The following is a 23,008-nucleotide window of genomic DNA, read 5'->3' as shown; positions in this document are numbered from 1 at the left end:
GTTAATCAACAGGTATGACTTGAACACCTGCCATGTGCCTAACGTGAGGATTCGGAAGAAACAAAGCTTTGCGTTGGACTTGAATCAGAAACAGCCGGGGGCATCTTTATTCCAATGCCAGCAGCTGCGGGGGAGAGGAGCAAGCATAACCGATTTCTCCCCTCCCAGAGTTCTATGGACTATAGTGTGTATTAGGAGAACAAAGAAGAGAAAGAGAAAAAATCTAGAGAGGCAGGTCATTTACACCCTACACACAATATGGCATCTATATGTTCTGAAATTATACGAGTCCTTCTAGTAAACACATATTATTATGTCAAGTAAATATAATACGTTCTACAAACTTTGGGGTTAAAGATAAGCCTTGGGGCTAAGGGGCTACACTCTCTAGTTACGATAGGTCCAGTTGCTTTAATAAAACAATCTGACCTTAAGAGTCTTGACTTCTTTGAACTGAATGTCAGGAAGAGACCGCGGAGAAAGTCTCTACTTTATGATAAGGGACCAATTTAATCTTATCTAAGGCCCTTTCAGCCTAATTAATCAATTAATGTGAGTCTGGGTTTACCTCACTAAGTCAAAGACACTCTTCAACCTTCCCCATTCTTATCAGAAAGGTAATTGAAAACACACTACCTGAATACACAAAGCAATTTAGTCCAAGGTGATTGCTTCCCTCGCAAACCTCGGTACCCAAAAGCCACTTCTACCCAGAGCCAAATAAAAGACTTGACACAACTTCACCGCATGGTTTCCTTCTCAAACAAAAGATACACACTTCCTGATTCCACAGATTCTTTTTTTATGCTTAGTTATTTTGAGAGAGAGAGCATGAGCAGAGAAGGGGCAGAGAGAGGGAGAGAGAGAGTAATCCCAAGCAGATTCCATGCTTTCAATGCAGAGCCTGACCCGGGGCTTGATCTCAGTGAGATCGTGACCTGAGCTGAAATCAAGAGTTGCTTAACAGACTAAGCCACCCAGGCACCCTGATTCCAGAGCTTCTTATTATACATCCTCAACAACACAGAAGTTTGGGACACGTTTCCTAACCTCAAGAAACTCTAAGAAAAACAAACATATTTAAGACAATGAGAGGTGGGGCGCCTGGGTGTCTCAGTTGGTTAAGCATCTGACTTCAGCTCAGGTCACGATCTCACAGTCTGTGAGTTCAAGCCCCGCGTCGGGCTCTGTGCTGACAGCTCTGAGCCTGGAGCCTGCTTCAGACTCTGTGTCTCCCTCTCTCTCTGCCCCTTCCCCGCTCATGCTCTGTCTCTCTCTGTCTCAAAAATAAATAAAAACATTTTAAAAAATTATTTAAGACAATGAGAGGTAATTGTTAGGGTCAGGCGTAAGGCAGGGTAAAAATAGGAGTCAGAGGCTAAAAAATTTTAGCAGTCAAAGGCTTTATTTGGGAGCTAATGTCTCTGGTGAGGTTCCGTGACCCAGGGAGAGAGAGAGAGAGGAGTCAGGGAAGTCGCACCCAGGTGTGGGGTGGGGTTTTTAAGCTGCAGCAGTTCCGGGTTTAGGTCTGGGTGGGCCTTTTTCGCGTCAGGTCGTGCTGTCGCTCGGTGATTGGTTGACATCCAATTCGTTCTGGCTACTAGGGGCTTTTCATTGGGTTGCACTGGCAAGATGGCCGTCCCCTCTACTGTGGTTCCAAGGACATCCTAACAGTAATTAAGGATTTAACTGTGGGGTCCTGAGTAAAATAGGAAATCAGAGTAAGGAGGTTGCAGTGTGGTTGTAAGAAGAGGAGATCTGAACAGAGTCGTAACCTCAGTTGCTCTAATTTGGTTTCCTGGCTTCCTTCCATATTCCACGGGCACTTGACCGTTGACCTATTTCCTCTCTAGTGAGATCTTCCCTAAAGACTGGAGGCATCCGCTCTCCTAAATACCGTTTAAGAACCTACAATGTGGACCAAGTTCTTTTTAATCTTCTAAACCCCATCTCTTTGATAGTGGTTCCCTTCTTTCTGCTGTTGGTCCGGAATCCCTACTATTTGGGGCAAAATGACTTTAGACTGTGTTAGAAATTATGCAATCAAGTGTTGCAATTATGGTCACTAACTTTGTCTCCCTGCCAGCATCACCCTGCTGGCCCCTAGAACCACGCCTCAGCCTCCAGCCCTGAAGGAGGGGGCCTACTGGAGGTGCCTTCAGGACTCTGGGGACCAGAGACTCCAGCAGGAACTAATGATCCTCTTGAAGCCTGACAACAAGGGAATTTCTGCTTTCCGTCAGTCATGATGCAGTTTTGGGGTAATGGTGTGGCATCCGGAGCCAACAGCCAAGAAAGAATTCTTGAGACCTCTTTGGTGCAAAAATGGTGGTGTAAAAATGACGATTTTATTGAAGCACGGGACAGGACCCATGGGCAGGAAGAGCTTCCCCGGGACCCTGTGGAGACACTGGTTATGTATTTGGGAGTTGAGGGAGGTACTGTCCAGGGGAAGTTTCCAATGAGATTTTCGTATGCTAAAGAAGACTCACAGGATACTGGAGGCCTAGTTATTGTTAAGCTAAGGTTGTTCTTCCCCCTAGGGGCACCTGGGCGGCTTAGTTGGTTACGCAACCAACTTTGGCTCAAGTCATGATCTCACAGTTAGTGGGTTGGAGTTGCCCGCTTTGGATTCTGTGTCCTCCCCCTCTCTCTGCCCCTCTCCTGCTCATGTTCTGTCTGTCTCTCTCTCAAAAATAAATAAAACATTAAAAAATTTTTTTTAATAAAAAAAAGTTGTTTTCCCTCTAGCAAAGCATTAACATTAAGACATAGGGAGTTCCTGGAGAAATGTTTTACTCTGCCGGCTTCAAGTGTCTGTCAATGGGCTGCAGGCTATAAGGAAATTTAATTTTATCTGCCATTTCCTTCTGCCTTTGTTCCCCATATCACTGTGGAAGAGTGATGTTTGGGCTCAGGAAACTGAGTCTACAGGTTTCTGGAGATTAGGCTATTGATAAGACTTCCTTTTTTTTTTTTTTTTTGGAATTTACTAAGATAGTTGTAAACTAATGGAGACTCAAGTCCTGCAGGACTGTGATCTCTATCAGTTAACCAATTGTTTTTCCCCTTTCCTTTTGTTCTTGAGCCACCAGGAGTGCCCCAGGACTATCACACACATCCCCCCTGGGGGTGGGGAGTGTTTGTGGGGGTCAGCTTGCCTTCTGCTCCCTCATCACATTAGAACACCTTTCCGAAGGGGTGTGGACCATCCAAGAAGAGTCTGGGAAGACCAGAGGTGGCAGGTCTCCCTGGGGCTTCCCAGTGCCTCCTGTCACAGCGTGCCTGTGGGGAAGCTCCCTCAGGCTCCTTGACCGTTGCCACATGAACACCAAGGTCACATCTGCCTGGACCCCCTAGACAACAAGGGGTGTGCCCTGTGTTTTCAGAGAACTGTTTCTCCCCAATCAGTTATTGTTTGTTTTCAAACCCCACTAACCATTAGCTGTCTCAGCAGAGGCCTGGACTGACACAAAAGATTCCAGCTTATGCACACGCAAAGGCCCTGCATTTCTTACCAGGGAGGAGGAGCCCAAATTCCATCCAGTTTATACCAGCACTCTAGGCATGCGCACAACCTTCTCCTTGTCCTACCCGTGACCTCCTGATGGCGGTTAGAGGGGGGCGGATATTTTGCCTCATTTTAAGTCTCCACCCCTAAATAGACAGGGGATGTGTGTTATGCATGTGTTTGCTCAACGTGCACGTGCTATCTTTCTCCATGAAGAGTTGTAAGTTTCCCCGCCCTTTCCTTCAGTATGTATGGAAGGCCAATCCCTGTGATTATTAGAAGGCTTGTTCCAATTTCAGTTGGGGGTTACAGATTGAAGCCAGCCTCCTATCTCACCTTGCTTAACCACTTTGCAAGCAATAAATCTCTCTCCGCAAAAGGCCAGTGCTACATACAGTGTTTGGCTTTCCATTTTGTGCAGGTGAACGGACTCCTTCCAGTTGGATAAAAACCACCTTGCTCTCCAAGAAGGTGAAAAGAAGGTAGCAAGACAAAAAATAGGTCAAAAGGACAGAGCTCATAGGCTCTTCTAAGAAAGAAAAATAGGTACAGAGGAACAGAAGCCTAGATACTCCAAACTGTGCTGGAACTCAGGGATAATATTAATAATGAATTTCACAAAGTATAAATAACTGGTAACATCTCCATTATCATTATTTTATGAAACCCCTCTTCTTCAATGTAGTTACCAGCATGGGGGCGCCTGGGTGGCTCAGTGGGTTTGTTATGTCCAGAATTCACAATCCCCAAAGACCACCAGGGAGCCGAGTCCGATGCAAAAGCAAAGAGCCTTTATTTGAGCTAGCTCGAGCTCAATCCCCTACCTGCACCGATGCAGCGGTGAGATGCCGGGGAGAGAGAGCGAGTTTCAAAAGCACAAAGGTTTTATAGGGGTCTAGGGGCAGTTGGTGAGGTAATCGCTGTGGCCTTAGCCGATTGGCTGGGGAAGGGTCATGGCCTCCGCTGATTGGCTGGGGAAGGGTCGTGGCCTCAGCCAATTGGCTTGGGAAGGGTCGGAGTCCCTTACACAGGTTGCCGGGTGTGTTTTGATCAGGAAGTTTGAATGGGTGAGCGGGAGGTTACTCAAGGGGAGGAAGCATGGTCTGAGGTTTCTGTGATTTTCCCGGAAAGGGGCCATGTCGGGGACATAGTCGCTCAAGGTGGAGGACACAGAACAAGATGGAGTCGGCCAGCATAGGTCGGCCCTTTCAGGTTAAGCATGGGACTCTTGGTTTCAGCTCAGGTCATGATCTCAGTTTCCTGGGTTTGAGCCCCATGTTGGGCTCTGTGCTGACAGCATGGAACCTGCTTAGGATTCTCCCTCCCTCTCTCTTTCCCCTCCCCAACTTGCACTGTCTCTGTCTCTCTCAAAATAAAAAACTTAACATGTTGTTACCGATCAGGTTTGGGGGTGATAGTGGGGTTCGTGGGGTCTGGAGCTGATGGCCAAGAAAGAATTCTTGAAGACACCTTTGATGCAAAGAGGTGATTTTATTAACGCACGGGGACAGCACCCGTGGGCAGAAAGAGCTGCCCAGGGACCACGAGAGACAGGTTACATACGGTAGAGTTTGAGAAGGTAAAGTCCAGGGGAAGTTTCCAATGAGATTTTCAGATGCTAAAGAAGACTCCCAGGTTTCCTAGCTGTTGTCAAGCTAAGGTGGTTTTCCCCTCTAGCGAAGCATTAACCTTAAGACAGAGGGAGTTCCTGGAGAAACATTTTACTCTGTCTGCCTCCAAGTCCATGGGCTCTGTCAATGGGCTGCAGGCTACAAGGAAATTTAATTTTACCTGCCATTTCCTTCTGCCTGTTTCCCACATCAGTGACCTGCAGCAAAAAGTATTTTAAAAGTTTTGCAGTGGCTTAAGGGAGTTAAGAGAGTTGGAGAGGCATCTCGCCTGAAAGAGGGCAGCCTGGTGGAGCTGAGGACCCAGGAGCTGGGGGAGGCGAGGTGGGTGTGAGCGCTGGGTGGTGGCTGAGCTCCGGGAGTGCAGAGTGACAGCTGGGCCAGTGGGGAGGTCAGTCCCTCAGCTCCTTCCACCAATATTTATTGACGTCCTACTGCTGCAGGATTTTTTTTACCACAACACCCGCGATTCGTTGTCTCCCCGCTTGGAAGAACAAAGAGGTGGACACAAAATGAGCAGCAGGCCAAGGTTTTTGTTTGTTTGTTTGTTTGCTTTTTAATTTTTTTTTCAACGTTTTTTATTTATTTTTGGGACAGAGAGAGACAGAGCATGAACGGGGAGGGGCAGAGAGAGAGGGAGACACAGAATCGGAAACAGGCTCCAGGCTCCGAGCCGTCAGCCCAGAGCCCGACGCGGGGCTCGAACTCACGCACCGCGAGATCGTGACCTGGCTGAAGTCGGGCGCTTAACCGACTGCGCCACCCAGGCGCCCCAGCAGGCCAAGGTTTAATAGAATATAAGATCCGAGAGGAAGAGTAGGAAAGCTCTCTTTATAGAGAGGGGACATTGGAAAATGAATGCCTGAGGATGCTAGGCCAGGGTCCTTGTTTTATAAGGTTCTTTTATAAGGTTTTATAAGGTTCAGCAACCCCACCCCCCCACCCCCGCCCTTCCCTTCCCCCTCGTTCCTTCTCAGGTTCTACCCTTATTGGTTTGATAGCTCCAGGTGCTGGGCTACCCATTCCTGACTGGCTCCATTGCATTGCGTGAGGCCATACTTAGGTCTTTTGTCAAATTCCCGAGGGAAACCTTTGGGGGAGGAGGTGGGCTCTGTTACATTCTGAAGAGGAACCTCTCGCCTGAGGGGGTTTGCTGTGGTCAGACGCTCCCAGCACCTTTCCAAAATAGGTGTTTTTTCCCCACCCAGGGACCTCAGGCCCTAACCTTGCCCTCTCTGCCTACTGAACCCTATCTTCTATCAGTACTATGTGCCTAACACTATTCTAGGTGTGGAGAATAGAGCAGGGAACAAAAAATACAAAACCTCCCTTTTATGAAGCTGATACTCTGTTCTGGGGCACAGAGTGGAGAAAAAAGATGGGGAGTACATTTCAGAATCTGTTAAATAATCGCAAGAGCTTGAGAGAAAGATAGTGGGGGAGAGGACAAGACAATTTTGGAGGGGGTGTCCAGGGACAGCTTTCTGAAGACAGTGTCATTGAGATGTTAAAAAGTAAACCAATGGGGGCGCCTGGGTGGCGCAGTCGGTTAAGCGTCCGACTTCAGCCAGGTCACGATCTCGCGGTCCGTGAGTTCGAGCCCCGCGTCGGGCTCTGTGCTGACAGCTCAGAGCCTGGAGCCTGTTTCTGATTCTGTGTCTCCCTCTCTCTCTGCCCCTCCCCTGTTCATGCTCTGTCTCTCTCTGTCCCAAAAAAATAAATAAACGTTAAAAAAAAATTAAAAAAAAAAAAAAAAGTAAACCAATGGGCCAAAATGGCGTCACTTAGGTTAAGGCCCCATGTCAGTAAACTAAGACTTAGCACTTAACCTAACTGTTGGTTCCCCTCCCCCACCAGGATGTAACTGATGAGGGAGCTTGGGGCAAGCTGATGGCAAAATACAGACTGGCACACCCCCCACCCCAGGTGGCATCTGTGTGATATTCCTCGGTCACTCCCAGCTACCCAAGAAGAAAGGAAAAGGGGTTAAGCACTTGCCATGTTGATGTGGGAACCTAAGGCAAATGAAAAATTAAATTCCTTTACTGCCTGCAGCCTACTGACAAGTCCTTGAAACAGGCAGGAGCTCAGCTGCCTGGATGAGGACACTGCTGGGGGCAAAAGAGAACCTTGGCTTAACATTGTCCCAACCTTGAGGATCTGTAAATCTACTTCCTTTATCCCAACTGCCCCAGGATACATACTGGCAATCACACTCCAAGTTTATGGCCTCCTGATATACATCTGAAGGGTCTCATGGCTGAGGTTTTATTAAACTGTAATAAATGGTGTTTCCCTAGCAACAGATAGCCCCTCAAGATCCTGGAAACCTTGCTTCCAAAATTTCTTAGAGCTTTATTCAGTCCCTGACCCCCTCCCAACCTGAAGGTATATAATGAGTTACCCATCAGGACCCCAGTGCAGCTCTTCTGCCTGTGGGTCCTGTCCCCATGCTTGAATATAATTACATTTTTGTACCAAAGATGTCTTCAAGAATGTTATGCCCAGAATTCGTGATCCCCAAAGACCACTAGGGAGCCGAGTCCGATGCAAAAGCAAAGAGCCTTTATTCGAGCTAGCTCGAGCTCAATCCCCTACCTGCACCGACTCAGCGGTGAGATACCAGGGAAAGAGGGCGAGTTTCAAAAGGACAAAGGTTTTATTGGGGCCTTGGGGCAGTTGGTGAGGTAATGGCTATGGCCTCAGCCAATTGGCTGGGGAAGGGTCCTGGGGAAGGGTCGAGTCCTGTTAGGCAGGTGAGGGGGGGTTACTCAAGGGGAGGAGGTGTGGTCAAGGTGAAGGACACAGAACAAGATGGAGTCGGCTGGCGTAGGCCTGCCCTTTCAAAGAATTCTTTCTTGGCCATCAGCTTTGGACCACCCCATCACCCCAAAACTTCACCATGACCTTTAACCAGCCAAATTAGAATTTCCTGGTCAACAGCCAGAAGGTAATTCCCCTTAGGAGGGCCACCAAGCCTAAAACAATGGATTCTTTGTTAACTGCACCCCCCCTCCGCCACCTACACCCACCACTCCCCCCACGCCCTACACCCCCACTTTGAAAAACGTTTCCTTTTCTGGAGCTCCCACAGAGCTCTTCTCCACATGCTAGCTCTTCTCCACATGCTCCCAATTCATGAATCATTTAATAAAGCCAATTATATTTTCAAATTTACTCTGTCAAATTTTGGCTTTTTAACAGGGTAAAGAGCCAAAGGAAGTGAGTGGACCACTTCGTTTTCTGGGCCACCAGCCTCAAGACAGAGAAAATTTAACTGTGCAAATGCCCCGGGCACCTGGGTGGCTCAGTCGGTTAAGCGCCCGACTTGGACTCAGGTCATGATCTCATAGTTCGTGGGTTCGAGCCCCATGTCAGGTTCTGTTGCTGACAGCTCAGAGCCTGGAGCCTGCTTCAGATTCTAGGTCTCCCTTTCTAGAACTCTCTGCTGTTCCACTTCTGTGTGTTCTCTCTCAAAAATAAACAAATATTTTTTTTTTAATTTTGATTTAAAAATAAATATTTTTTAAAAATTTTGTTTTAAAGTGCAAAGGCCCTGAGGTGGGCACATGGCTGCTCACTAAGAAACAGCTCGGGAGCCAGTGTGGCTGGGGCACATTAGGAAAGCCCCAAACTGTGAGTGGTGCATGTCTGACACCAGCCGGCTTCCGTGAATTCCAAACTGTTTTGCACTCAGACGTGTACTGTGGAGAATTCTAGTTCGGTGTCAGCTGTGCTGGCCTGGCAGCATGACTTCTACCAGCAACGCATCTATTTTCCTACCACAAATGCACTGTGGAGTTCACTAAAAGGAGACTTAATTTTTATAGAGAGTTTTGAGCTAGCTGCACTGTTTGGAGCCAATCCGGAAAATCTCTTAAATCCTTGCAACCTGGAATGTTGTGCCCCCAGCCCTGGGGCCCCAGGAGATTAGATTGACAAAAGACGGATTGACCAGAAAAATACCCAAACGGATGCTTATTCAGCAGAGAGGAGTCAAGCAAAGGGATTGTTAGAATGTAGGCTTCTGTGATATCTTCCAAAGAAGAACAGTACATTGCCAGGCAAGCGACAAGACAAAGGAAAAGGGTGGTCAGCTTTCAAGGGTGGCACCCCCTGGGGAGGTAATATACTAGGAAACGAAGGAAATAAAGATTATGTCCTCCCATCTCTGCCCTGCTTCTTTCCCTCTTCTTGGTGGCCATAAAACTTCCCCAAGAGAGAGCATTCACAGCACTCCCCATGTTTCAGAAGCTTCTGCTTTTAGTCAGATGGGGGAAGGTCTGGGAAAATGCCTTGCTGCCTCCAGTTCAAAATCCCTACACCAAATGGCATATTTTGGGGGTGGTATGTTCTGGTCCCCCGACTGGCAGAACAGGAGCCAACACCCCACTGCCCTGTTGCTGGACCTTTATCAGTTAAGACTCTTACCTCACACACACAGGGGCTAGGGGCCCTTGACCTGGTGAATCTTACTGATTCTGCTTCAAGCTTAACAAGCTCACAGGCCTGGTCCATGATGATGGTATGTTCTTAATGTTCCCTAGCATTTCTGTTCTTGCGACCCGAAGCTCTCCCTAGACTCCTTCCCCATGCACGTTTAATTGGCTGTTAGCTGAAGGTAACTAAAAGCACGAAGTTGTAAAAAAGTCTTTCATACCAAAGACAGGTTCCTCCAAGATGCTCATGGGGAGGAAAAAGAAAAAAAAAAAACTTTTTAAAATTGTCACTGCCTTTCTGCTCACTTATCAAATCAGGAGGAAAAAAAAAAAAAAAGAGCTTTTGGCATTAGCAACAATGTTACCAAAATCCTAGGTGATTTTCAGGGTCAGGACATAGACTTTACAGGAGAGAACACTCTTTCCTCTTTTCTTTCTTTTCTTTTTCTTTTTCTTTTTCTTTTTCTTTTTCTTTTTCTTTTTCTTTTTTTTATTCTCAAGTTAGTTAACATACAGCGTAGTTGTGGCTTCAAGAGTAGAACCCAGTGATTCATCTCTTACCTACAACACCCAGTGCTCATCCCAACAAATGCCCGTCACCCATTTAACCCATTCCTCACCCCCATCAACCCTCAGTTTGTTCTCTGGACTTAAAAGTCTCTTACAGTTTGCCTCTTGCTCTGTTTTTATCTTTCCTCTTTTCATGGAGAAACAGAAATTTGCCAGTTACCCTAGTAAGCGAAGGAAGCTGTTTCGACCAAGTTCTCACAAGACATTGGTTACTACAAACCTTAATTCATTGATCCAACCGTATTTATTGGCCCAAAGCTAAACTCAAGTCCCCCAAAAAAATGTAAAGTTCTCAATCCACAGAGAAATTTCTCAGATCCTCCCTAAATTGCTTGGGGCCCCTTAGTCCAGGCTTTCTGAGGATGAAGGCTTTTAGCATTGCAACCTTATTTAGAAGGAGGCATTGATCAAACATGGGCCAGGGGCACATGGGTGCCTTAGTCAGTTACACAGTTAAGCGTCTGACTGTTGATTTCCGCTCAGGTCATGATCTCAAGGTTCCTGGGATCGAGCCACAGGTGGATCTGAGAGCAGAGCCTGTTTGATATTCTCTCTCTCTCTCTGTCTCTCTCTCTGTCTCTCTCTCAAAATAAATAAATGAGCATTTTTTTTTTTAAAAATGGGCTAGATGGGTGATGGGTATTAAGGAAGGCACGTGATGAACATGGGCTATTGTATGGAAGTGATGCATCACTGAAGTGTACTCTTGAAACCAATATCGCACTGTATGCTAACTGAAATTTAAATTAAAAAATGAAAATAAAAAGTAAAATAATTCTGGTTATGATTATACGGTAAAAAAAGAAAAAAGAGAGAGAGAGAAAGAAAAGGAAACATGGTGAGGGCTTTTCTTTCCCCTCCCTCACCTTTCAGGAATCCCTGTTTTGTAAGCCAGTTGAGAAAGTAATATCTGGACACATGAAAGTTTATAAAGCATATGTGTACTAAATAATGACCTAAGACAACAGTGTAATAGAAGCCACGAGATGATATATAAAGCCACATACATGATATTGTGCATTCACAGGAGGGAGAGATCTTTGTGGGTTGGTGCAATCAGGGAGGGGATCCTGGTGGAGGTGCAGAAGAGCAGGTGTTTGCAACAAGTCCAGAAAGGCAAGCAGAGCATCAAGAAGAATTGCTTTTTCTTTTAATGTTTATTTATTTTTAAGAGAGACAGAGAGAGAATGAGTGCGCAAGCAAGCAGGGGAGGAGCAGAGAGAGAGGGAGACAGAATCTGAAGCAGGCTCTAGGCTCCGAGCTGTCCTCACAGAACCCGATGTGGGGCTTGAACCAACAAACAGTGAGATCATGACCTGAGCTGAAGTTGGACTTAATCGACTGAGCCACCCAGGGGCCCCAAGGAGAATTGTTCTTAAAGGGGTAAGTAATAACCCCTACCCCCACGGGCTGGAGGAAATGCTTGGGGGGATTTGGGTTTATCACCAAGAATGGGAAAGACCCTCTGCCTTCAAGTGGGTGCTAAACGTCCTGAGATTCAGGAGGTCCCACACCAGGGAGGACTGCCCTCCCAAAATTCCACCAGTTCCCTCCATGGAGAGACATTATGGGACCAACAAGAGATGTCCTGGAATGAAGAGCTTACGTTTTAGACAATAACAGGCAAGCGATTAAATGCTTGGGAGCCAGCAGGGAACTCCTTCCCACAAACCTCCCCGCCAAAAGTATAAATCACCCAAAAAAGCTTGTGGAAAACTGCACAATTTTCCTCTGTGTAGGCCAATGCCAAATCACCCATATCAAAGGGTCCAAAGGGTTCAGGCAAATAAATGTCTCCTTAAAGCAGTGGTCTCCAACTACCTTTTAGTTTGCGCCTTTAATTAATATGTTTTGGGGTGCCTGGGTGGCTCAGTCAGTTAAGTGTCCGACTTTGGCTCAGGTCATGATCTCACAGTTTGTGGGTTCAAGCCCCGCATCGGGCTCTATGCTGACAGCTCGGAGCCTGGAGCCTGCTTCGGATTCTGTGTCTCCCTCTCTCTCTGCCCCTTCCCCGTTTGTGCTCTGTCTCCCTCAAAAATAAATACACATTAAAAAAATTGATATGTTTTAATGTATTGCGGTTATTGTTTTTTAAAAATATGGAAAATAAAAAATTAAGGGTAAAATAAAAAGTAAATGGACATTTCTAACTTTCTCTTGACAACTCAATGGATTCTCTTCCACACCCAACCTTGGAGATCACTGCACAAAACCACAAGCCAGTTCTGTATAAATCAGTTGACTCTCACTATGGCTCCATTGATAATTCTATTTTTATTTTATTTTAGTTGGCACAGTGCTAAAGTGGAAGGGAGAGATAGAAAAGGGAAACCCAAAGCAACCTTTACTATCATTTTTTAAAACTAGTAAATGAGACCAGGTACACTCTAGGCCAAGGTCCTGAGGCCACCATACCTGGCAGAAACTAGAGCTACAAATTGACTTTCTTTTTTAGGCAGGTATGGCAAAGCCTTCCCAGAGTCCTCAGGGGAGAGCCAGATGATTCCCCAGCAGGGTGTAATCTGGCCCCCTTTCCCCATGACCCTTACTAGGGTGTGAAGGATCAAGGGCACAATAAATATCAAGGAGGCTGTGACCACAAGAAGCCATTAGAGACTATGGCTGTTGGCCGGCTGAAGAGATAGGATTCAATGACCATGGGTGGATAACCCCCCAAAAAATGCCATGTTGTTGTTTTGAATTTCAGGTGCCTAGAGTTGAGTTCATCACTGTTGTCCATGGCCTATTATCATGAGTCCACACGAGGCTCCTCGATTTTCTTGTTCTCATGAAATCTATGTTATTTTTATATATGAAGTTTTATTTGACATAATGGTATGACTTCTCTACGACTTCATGCATCAACATGCTTTTATGAATTCATCCGTGTTGTGTATGCATACCCACCACATTTGCCTATCCACTCCTCCAGTAATAGACTTCCCAACCACCTCCAGCTCCCCATTGAGGGAAATTAGAGAGTATCACCCCCAAAAGATGTCTCTTTGACACCAAAAATCTTTTGGGAGCGCCTGGGTGGCTTAGTCGCTTATGCGTCTGACTCTTGGTTTCGGCTCAGGTCGTGAGTTCGAGACCCACGTTAGGCTCTGCGCTGGCTGCACAGAGTCTGCTTGGGATTCTCTCTCTCTCTCTCTCCCTCTCTCTCTCTCTGCACCACCCCCACTCCACTGTCTCTGTCTCTCTCAAAATAAATAAGCTTTTAAAAAATTGTTTTAAATCTTTTGAACCAAAGTTATTTAAGAAGCTACAAACACAAAGCAAGTTCCCCTTTTTCTTCCTAAAAGTAGAATATAAAGTCTCCTTTCACTGGAGACAGACTCTCAGCAGCCCAGAGATGTAACCAGAGGAATCTGCCAACAACCCTGACTTCATTAGTTCCTTCCCGTATATTTACCTTCCCACAGTGTGCTGCCCCCAGAGGCCTAAAACTGCCTTCCTTTGTCCTGTCACTTTTCTACAAATGCGCTTCTGTTCTTTGCTGAAGATGCCACGTAAGCCAAAATTTTAAGCCACAGGCTTCGACTTGCTTTTCTCATTTAGGTTTCTCCCACGTGATGTGCGCTGCTCAAGAAACTGTTGGTTTTTCTCTTGTTAATCTGTCTTTTGGTTACAGAACTGAAAACTCGATGGGGAGAGGCAAAGTTTTACCTCCCCCACGTCATTCTCTCACACAACACAGCAATGAACCCCCTGCCGCATGTGTCCTCCGCATTACGATTAAGAGTGGGATTCCTGGGGCAACTGGGTGCCTCAGTCACGTGAGTGTCTGACTCTTGATTTTGGCTCAGGTCATGATCTCACAGTTTGTGAGTTCAAGCCTCACGTCAGGCTCTGCGCTGAGCATGGAGTTTGCTTAAGATTCTCTCTCTCTCTCTCTCTCTCTCTCTCTCTCTCCCTTTCTCTCTGCCCCTCCTCTGCTCACTCTTGCTCTCTCTCAAAATAAATAAACAGGGGCACTTGGGTGGCTCAGTCGGTTAAGCTTTTGACTTTGGCTCAGGTCATGATCTCACAGTTCATGAGTTCGAGCCCCACGTCAGGCTCTGTGCTGACAGCTTGGAGCGGGAACCTGCTTTGGATTCTGTGTCTCCCTTGCTCTCTGCCCCTCCCCCACTGGCACGCTATCTCTCTGTCTCTCAAAAATAAAATAAACATTTAAAAAATTAAAACAATAAAGACTTAAAAAAAAAAGAAGAAGCTCCCCTATGCTGAGCCCTAGGCTTTAAAGGGCCCCCTCTTGCCCTTCTGTTTCTATACCTTTGCTCACAGAGAAGTGATGTGCCCACTTATAGGCTGGGCCTCCCCTTCTCTATAATACGGGGTATAGGGACTCTGAGATTCCTGCCCCAGTGGTCGTAATTCCAATTCCAGGTTGTGCTTGGGCCTCTCCCCTGATCCAGCTTCCTGAAAGGCCACCACTGTGTATACCCCTCGGCACAGGGGACAGGCAAGGGCAGCTATTGTGATGTGTGGGTAGAGCTCGGACCTACAGGCTGGTGTGTCCAGCACATGAAACCCTATTTCAGGGTAAAGACAAATATGGAAAGGCAAGGAGACAAACAATAGGCCAGAGGTTGGAGTGAATGTGCCGGCCGGGCCTTCCAGCTTCAGGTTCTTTTGAAAGATTTAAATGGGACATGCTGGTGGGCGGAGGGGTATTGATAGCAATTTGTGGGTAAGAGCTAACGAGGATAAGACTGAAGAGGTGAAGAGAAATCTTGAAGCTTCCCCTGTGTGAAGAGGAAGACAAAGTCTAGAAGGGCCTAGGGACATGCACAAGCTAGCCAGCCAGCGAAGGAGAAATCTCTCCTCTTTCTCTCCTCACCTGGTGCCAGTGAGTCTTCCTGGAAAGAAGTGTGGTCTTTGCCAACTATGAAATTAATTTGAAATTTGCACTATATCCACAGTGATTTGTTATGAACTTTACTAATTTTGGGGGGAGGCATAATTTATTTTTGAGAGACAGAGAGAAAGAGAGAGAGAGAGACAGAGTGCAAGGAGAGGAGGAGCAGAGAGAGAGGGAAACAAAGAATCGGACGCAGGCTCCAAGCTCTGAGCTGTCAGCACGGAGCCCAACGCGGGAATCAAACCCACAAACCGTGAGATCATGACCTGAGCCGAAGTCGGACGCTCAACCGACTGAACCAGCCAGGCGCCCCGTTATGAACTTTTCTTTAACCAAAGTTTTCAACTCTTCGCTATGAAGGTATATTTGCCAACCTAGAAGTTTATGACAGATGTATTTAAGTTTGCTCGTTTGATTTAGAACTTTTAAGTATCTAGACACGTGGGACATAGGCTTCCATTTGCACTCTTGCCCAGACCCTGCACACATAACATGAGAATAGCCCACCATTCTGTGAGAAGCCAACTGACAGTCTGTGGGCATGCATGACAGGCCAGGGATTGGGCTTTACTTATGTCATTTCACTGAAATCTCCTACCAATTTTCTGAGACAGTGTAGGCTCATGACCTGAGGACCAAAGAGGTTAAGATGCTTGGCCAAGGTCGCAGAGCTAATAATCAAGGACCTGGACCTCCCACAGAATTCTTGTCAATCACAAGGATTTTCTTTCCACTCGATTACGCCTCGATTTAAGCTAGTGTTGAGATATGGATACAAATGGCAGCTGAGTTGCTCTTCGGTTTTATTTTCATTTGGAATGGGCCAATGACACCAACAACTGTCTCCTAATCTAAATTGAGTGTCTCCTTAGAGAGACCCAGAGTCTACCAGCTTGTCTTCCCCAGGCTCCTCATAACGGTGAGTAGACGCCTTCCAGAGGTTCCGAACGTGCGCCCTTGGAAACACAGTTTGGCTTCTGCAACAAATCAGGCGAGGATCTGTTCCTAACTCTAAGATAAAATAAAAAGAAAGGGAACCACTCAGAAAATTAAGAGCTCTGCTCTGGAGCTGTGTGTGTGTGTGTGTGTGTGTGTGTGTGTGTGTGTGAGGGGGTGGGACGGGGAGATTGGGGTCCCTTTACTGTTTGAAAAATAACCAGCAAATGCCACATTTGTCATTCCTATGTTTTCACGAATCGCTAATCAATTGCGCGTGCTGATAAATATCAGAGCCCTCTTAAGAGTTTTATTCTTTATATTTGAAACGCCGTTTCTACTTTTAGATCCGTTAAGAAATGTAACTGTCAAAGAAGCGGACACATTTCCCTAGTACTTTTATTAGCTTTCAAAATCACGAAGCCGATCGTGTTACTCCCCTATTTTAAACGCTTCAGGAGCTCCAACTGCCTGTTAGATCAAATCCAAGTTCTTTAGCATGACATTCAAGGCCTTTTAATATTGGAATGAAGCCAATTATTTCAACTTCAGTGCCACCATTCACCTCATATTCTTTTTTTAATGTTTATTTAGGGGCGCCTGGGTGGCTCAGTCGGTTGGGCGGCCAACTTTGGCTCAGGTCATGATCTCACCATCCGGGAGTCTGTGAGTTTGAGCCCCCATTGGGCTCTGTACAGCTCAGAGCCTGGAGCGTGCTTTGAGTTCTGTGTCTCCCTCTCTCTCTGCACCTCCTCCACTCACACTCTGTCTCTCTCTCTCTCATCCTTTAAAAGTATCCTTTTTTTTAAAATGTCTATTTATTTTTGAGAGAGAGAGAGAATGTGCATGTGAGCTGGGGAGGGACAGAGAGAGAAGACAGAGGATCCAAAGCAGGCTCTGTGCTGACAACGGTGAGCCTCACTTGGGGCTTGAACCCATGAACCGTGAGATTAGGTCGAACCACGACCTGAGCTGAAGTCGGATGCTTAATTGGCTGAGCTACCCAGGCACCCCTCCCCTCTTTAAATATGCCAAAATACATGCCATTCCCCAAACAGCCCTTTCCCATTTCATATCTGTGTGTTTGCATATGCTAAGCCCCTGCCTTCTTCAGTCTGCCTGCTGAAACTGTATTTATTCTTCAAGATCCATTCCAGAATAACCCCTCCAAAGCTTCTCCAAGTATCTAGATGAGCGATTGCCAAAGTTTGGTAATACAGGCATTATCAATATTTACAAAGGAAGTTCTAATATAGTATTGTCTGCTTTGACTTTGTTCATGCACACATAAACAGGTACCTACCACAATATGGAGGATAAGTTAGAACCAAAAACAAACAAACAAGCCCAGGAAGAATATCACCTCAGAATAAAGGAGAGTTTTTCAATTTCATGAATTTGGTTTTAGGAAAATTTCACTCATTTGGTTGTTCTTAATTTTCTCCTTTTGCCACAGGAAAACAATGGTAACCAAAAAAACCAGCCATGGATAACTGGGAACCACTGTCCCCGACTACAGACAGAACTGGCTGTTCCATCATCTTGTAACACTTTCTACAGATTTGTAGCATTGAGTTGTGTTTATTTTACTGGACCTCTCCCACTCTCTTTCCACTGATTTTGAATTTTTGAGTATTGGGATTATTATTATTTTCCATATTCCAAGCATCCGGCACATAATAGATGCTCAGTAAATGTCTGTGAAATAAGTGTTTAAAAATTTTTTAAACATTTATTTATTATTGAGAGACAGGGCATGAGTAGGGGAGGGGCAGAGAGAGAGGGAGACACAGAATCCAAAGCAGGCTCCAGGCTCTGAGCTGTCAGCACAGAGCCCAAGGAGGGGCTCGAACCCACAAACCACGAGATGATGACCTCGAACCCACAAACCGCAAGATCATGACCTCAGCCAAAGTAGGATGCTTCACCGACTGAGCTGCCCAGGCGCCCCTGTGAAATCAATTTTTATACAAATGACTGTGTGTAAGAGGAATGCCAAGGCAGACTGGTCCCAGACAAAAACAAAAACAAACAAACAAACAAAAAACAACTAAAACAGTCCTTATTCCATACGAGAACATAGTTCCATTTCTGAATAATTTTTCTGAATTTCTGAATAAGTTCTTTATCACTGATAGTGTTTGCACCATTAAATACCCTCTGTGAAGATCTTTCTCAGTCAAGGATCTGCTGGGAACAGTGTATTAGACAAAGCTCTCCCTCCTCCTCTAGGTCATAATCATCCTCTCCCTCGTCAACATCCTTTAAAAGTATCCTCTTACCCTGTAGCTTCAAGGGGTTTCACAAAAGGAGAATATCATCTGTTCTCTGAGGTCGGCTGTACGTTAGTGGGGATGCTGTAGGCTACAGAAAATATAATAGCCTAACTCAAATTAGATTTAAAAAAAGAAAAGGTAATTTATTGGTTCACATAACTGAAAAGTTGCTCAGGTAAAGCTTGATTCAACAGCTCCCTGATGCCACCTTGAACCTGACCTCTTCCTATCTTGCCACTCTGCCTTCGGCATGGCTTTCTTCATCTAGCACTGGCCCCGTTTGTGGTCTTAAGAGGCACAGCTATCTGCCACTCCACACGCTGCATGCTTTTTCTTCCTTGCAGAAAAGAAAATAGTTGCCCTAACCTTCCCACAAACGCAATCTGATGATAATAGTTGGCATTACCTGCCCACATCTGAACTGATGCCAGTAGAATAAAATTCATTGCTTGTCTGATTGGAATCTCAGGCTTTAGTTCTTGAAGCTAGGGATTGAGCCTCACGGAAATCTGGAGTTACTGGGAAGAGATAAAGGAATGCCTGTTACAGTCCGTACAGTGATAATTTTTGGAGACGCGAGTATCCTGAAAAACTTTAAGACTTTAACAAATATACTTACGGATGTTTAGGGATCTCTTTCTTGGGGCGCCTGGGTGGCTCAGTTGGTTAACCTTCTGACCTCAGCTCCGGTCATGATCTCACGGTCCATGGGTTCGAGCTCCACATCGGGCTCTGTGCTGACAGCTCAGAGCCCAGAGCCTGCTTTGGATTGTGTCTCCCTCTCTCTGCCCCTCCCCTGCTCATGCTCTGTCTCTCTCCATGTCTGATAAATGAATAAACATTTAAAAAAAATTTTTAATAAAAATAAAGATCTTTTTCTCTCTCTCAAAAGAAAAAGAGTGATGCCCTCCCCAAACTCATATCCCACCCCCACAAAAAGCAGTCACATTATTCTTTCTTTAACAAAGTAGAATTTAAAGATCCCTTCTAGAAAAAGATGGATGATGATAAAGGAGCCGTTTGAGGAGCTGACCCAGAAAGTAATGATTAATTATATTCTTGCAGGCTGAACTGTCCAATGTACTAGAGGGCATCATCTTTCTTCCAGCTTCTAAGGAGGTCAAGAGATTCTTTGCCTGTGGCAGTGAGATATGAATGGAAGGTTAGTCACTTGATCCTTCCACAGAAGCAATAACTCACTGCTTCCAAGGTAAGCTCTCCAAAGGACCCCTTTTGAAGGACTGTATAAGACCAATCTACTCAGCTAAAATGGACAGATTCTCAGATGCTCTTTTTACAAGAGTCTGCCTTTAACTTCAGAATTCAGATTGGCTGCCCATCTAGACGAAATTGCCCAGACGAATGCTTCATGATGGACTGTCATGATCTAAGAAATGACTGAGGTTTATAATCTTAAAAGGTAATAAGTCTCGGGGCACCTGGGTGTTTTCAGTTGGTTAAGCGTCTGACTTCGGCTCAGGTCATGATCTCACGGTTTGTGGGTTCGAACCCCGCATGGAGCTCTGTGCTGATAGCTCAGAGCCTGGAGCCTGCTTCAGATTCTGTGTCTCCCTCTCTCTCTCTGCCCCTCCCCCGCTTGCACGCTGTCTCTCTGTCTCTCAAATATGAATAAACATTTAAAAAATTTTTTAAACTAAAAGGTAATAAAACTCAAATGTTGTTTGTCCTACAATTTTGGGTTGAGATTTCAACTCCAGTTAAAATTTTAATTACCTTTGAGGTAAACTGTTTTAAAAATGGGGCCACCCCAATGGGGGCACCTGGGGGCTCAATTGATTAAGGGACCAGCTCTTGATTTTTGGCTCAGGTCATGATCTCATGGTTCATGAGTTTGAGCCCCACATCAGGCTCTGCACTGACAGTACAGAGCCTGCTTGAAACTTTCTCTCTCTGCCCCTCCCCAGCTCTCTCTCAAAAATAAATAAATATTTTTTTTTAAATGGCACCAGTGAATATAATCTCTCTGTATCCATGCCCATTGGCTATCCCCACCCCCACCCCCACACACACATACTGACACTGAGCTTGACTATGTGAGTTGCTTTGGCCAATGGAATATTAGCAAATGTGATACAACAGAGGCTTGAAAAGTGCTTGCTTACAAGGAACTTTTCCACCACCATGGGAAAAAGCCTAGGTAGCTTTTTGAGGGGTGTCACAGCATGTAGAGTAAGGTCCCTGCTTTTCCAGCCATCCTAGCCATGCCAGACATCTGAGCCAAAGCCCAACTGCATGTGTGAGCCCAGCCTTCAACTTGGGGAACAGAAATGAACTGTCCCAAGCTGAACCCAGTCCATATTGTCAACTTACAGAATTATAAGCAAATAAATGTTTGCTTTTTGAGCCTGTAAGTCCTGCTATATTGATACGTGTACTATAATTGGTAAAACCCTTAGACCTTCGATGGGGATTAAAGAGCACACATATCATGATGAGCACTGAGTATTGTATAGAATTGTTGAATCACTATACTGTATACCTGAAATGAATATAACACTGTATGTTAACTGTACTGGAATTAAAAAACTGAGAAAAAAAACCCTCATACCTTAAAGTGCCTACACCACTTAATGTACATAGTAGGTGACCAATAAATGCCTACTGAATTTCTTAAAGAAACTAATCTAATTGTGCTGGTCATCCATTTGAATTACACTAAATGCATCTGCAAAATGATTTTTCCCATGGAATGTCAGAAAAGATAAAACATTTTACTGCAAAATTAATTTTGGTCCCCTTATTTTATTCAGGAGACATATAGGATGTCATCTTTCAGTTAGTCTAGCCAAGCTGTAAAATAGGACTTAAATAATAAAGTAATTGACCTAAATGCTTAGTTCAGTTTCTGACCCTTGATATATGTTCTTGCTGATGATGCTGAGAATGACTGTGAGCTCCCCAAGTATAGGGGCTGTTTTAGTCCATCTTTTATTCATGGTACATTACTTAAAGTAGCATGGATATATTTTTAAAATATGAGGTTTGCGGGGCACCTGGATGGCTCAGTCGGTTGAGCATCCGACTCTTGATTTCGGCTCAGGTCACGATCTCACCGTCATGAGATCATAAGATTGAGCATGAAGCTGCTTAGGACTCTCTCTCCCTCTCCGTCTGCCCCTCCCCCCTCTCAAAAAGCTAATTCATTAATTAACTAATTAAATATGAGGTTTGCAATGAAGAGGATGATATATTAAATAACGGGAATAGTAGGGGACAGGGTTTTTTATTCTACTAGGAATACACTGTGATTCTTAAAATGTGACTTCCATCTTTCTTCACGTAAAAAATTCTTATCGCTTCAAACGTTCTCTCTTCTCCCTTCTCTTTCTTGCATACTTTATACCGCTTATCCGGTCATCTTTATCTATGAGCTACTCTTTAAAAAATGTTTTTATTTGAGTAGAGTGGACACACAATGTTATGTTAGTTTCAGGTGAACGACAGAGCAAATCGACCAGTTTAGACATTGTGCTGTGTTCACCACCAGTGTGGCCACCATCTGTCACCATGCAACAATGATTGACTACATTCCCCATGCTGTGCCTTTTATTCCTGTGAATTACTTGTCTATTGATTGCTCTTTGCCTCTTTCCATCTTATCTGTCTGACACACTAGGGATTTCCCTTTAATGTTAGTTACTTAATTGATTCTCTCTTCTTCTGTACCTAATCCCCTATTTCACTCATCTCTCAATCTGTGAATTTCAAGGACTGCATTTTTGGTTTTTTTACACCTACGCATCTGTTCAGTTCCTCTTTCCTATTCCACCTGCTCTTTTTCGTACTATTTTGTTCCTTCATGGTGTGAGTGAATACTTTTTTTTTTTATCTGTACACTCATACTAAATATTATCAGTGTATAATTTCTCTCTAATTTATGTTTGCATTTTTGGATACCAATTATTTTGTTGGTTGGATCTGCTGGATCTCAGTTATGTACTCTGTCAATTTTAAACACGAGTTCATCTTCAAGGATGAATATTTATTCCTTGGGAGTCCTATGCACTCTGGTTTATAAAATTTCTAGAACAGAGTGATTCTATCCTTGCTTATGCTTAGAGAGCAAAAGGTTTCAATGGTTCTGAATCAGTTTCTTTTTTTTTTTTTTTATGTTTCTTTAGTTTTGAGAGGCAGAGAGAGACAGAGCACAAGTGGGGAGGGGCAGAGAGAGAGAGAGAGAGAGAGGGAGACACAGAATCTGAAGCAGGCTCCAGGCTCTGAGCTGTCAGCACAGAGCCCAACGTGGGGCTCGAACTCACGGACCACGAGATCATGACCTGAGCCGAAGTCGGACATTTAACCTACTGAGCCACCCAGGTGCCCCTGGTTTCAATGCCCAAGTACCTGATGGGGGCCCAGCCCTTTTCAGCTAAACTCTGGACACAATTCCCAGGCGCCATTCCAACTGCATATTTCCACAGCTACCTAACATAGACAAACGTATTCCTCCCCTCTCCCAGATCACATATCTTACACTCGCTGTCATTTCTAACACACTGACTCAGTTTCCACCACAACTACCCTTCCTCCCATGCTCTAGTCAATTCTCTCTTCTCCTCTGTCTTCAGCTTTTTCCTTCACTTCCTGCTTTTTTGGTGACAAGTTTATCCAACCTGGTCTTTAGCTCTACCTCCAGGGCCTTCTCAAATTCCTCCTACTCCACCTAAAATATTGCAATGACTTACTAAAATTCTATTTTAGAATTGTGAAGATATAGTCAAATGACTCTGCTCTCACATAGGAGTGCACACAGAATACATTTA

The 23,008-nt window shown here is 45.0% G+C and overlaps 1 long non-coding RNA gene across 1 annotated transcript; it reads right to left on the bottom strand.

The window, feature by feature from the left end:
- Positions 1 to 1,464: 1,464 nt before the first annotated feature.
- Positions 1,465 to 22,398, bottom strand: LOC121010860 (uncharacterized). Its single transcript, XR_005781390.1, has 3 exons — positions 22,388 to 22,398; positions 18,949 to 18,954; positions 1,465 to 1,600 (listed from the first exon to the last, which is right to left on the bottom strand). It is a non-coding gene; the product is annotated as an uncharacterized LOC121010860 (long non-coding RNA).
- Between the last annotated feature and the right edge of the window lie 610 nt (positions 22,399 to 23,008).

The sequence above is a fragment of the Herpailurus yagouaroundi genome, unplaced genomic scaffold (assembly GCF_014898765.1).
Source record: "Herpailurus yagouaroundi ecotype Mexico unplaced genomic scaffold, PumYag 192, whole genome shotgun sequence".
Taxonomy (NCBI): domain Eukaryota; kingdom Metazoa; phylum Chordata; class Mammalia; order Carnivora; family Felidae; genus Herpailurus; species Herpailurus yagouaroundi.
The sequence above is the reverse complement of the archived record's forward strand: the minus strand, read 5'-3'. Positions and strand labels throughout refer to the sequence as shown.